We start from the raw sequence: 1,024 nt of genomic DNA, 5'->3' as shown, positions 1-1,024 counted from the left end.
GTTGAAAAGGGTCATACTTTTTAGATGATTCCTTTAGTGCTTTTTAGCATAGACTAGTGGATCCACTTAGTAGTTCAGGTTCTATACCCCCGACAAGGTATAGGACGGCCCTGGCAGCGTGAGGCAAAACATTGTGTCATCACAATAGCTCTTACTTGATGGTTGTCGGTTAGAGAAATTCCCACAGAAGTAATTGTATTCTTATATACACAGTTTATTGTATTTTTACATACATTTGAGAGTTTTAGTGTATCTTTGCATACACACAGAGTTGACATCATGTTTTAAACACTTTTCTTTATATTGCACTTGTTTTAAATTGCTTTATATTGAAATGAGTTCAGTTATGTTGAGTTGAGTTGAGCCAGGTTAAGTTTTTCAGATTCCTTTCAAGCCTATGTTGTGTTTAGCATTCCAACTCGCATACTTGTACATTTAATGTACTGATGCCAGTTGACATGCATCTTATTATGATGCAAACACATGTAACTAGGATCGACATCCAGCGCATCGTTGATCCAGTGAGCATTCCAGAGTCAGTTGGTTAGCCTCCTTGCATTCCAGAGGACTCTTTTTTATTGCTTTCAATTATTTCATTAGTTCATTAGGATGTCGTGGGGTTTGTCCCGACATCTATCCCAGATGGTTTAGAGGTTTCATAGACAGTAAGATATTAGTTCTTTAGTCTTTTCATTATCATTATATTATGTTGAGACTTACGTTTGCCTTAATGGCCAGTTGGATATTTCCTTTATAACATTCCAGTTTATTACATAGACTTGTCTTTGTTGAATTAAGTCTTCCGCTGAGTAAGTAAGTCAGACCAAAGGTTCGCTTGGGGCTAGCAATGGTTCTCAAGTGCCAGTCCTGCCCAGGGTATAGGCTCGGTGTGTGACAAATTTTGTAGCAGAGCACAGAGTTCAAGAGTCCTAGGGAGTCTATGAAGCCGTGTTTGTAGAGTCCTAGTTATCGATGTGAAGCACCACATCTATAATTAGAAGGCTGCAACATTTAGTAAATTCCT

This window comes from Solanum tuberosum, unplaced genomic scaffold (assembly GCF_000226075.1).
Source record: "Solanum tuberosum cultivar DM 1-3 516 R44 unplaced genomic scaffold, SolTub_3.0 scf00106, whole genome shotgun sequence".
NCBI lineage: Eukaryota > Viridiplantae > Streptophyta > Magnoliopsida > Solanales > Solanaceae > Solanum > Solanum tuberosum.
This window is presented reverse-complemented; position numbering follows the sequence as displayed.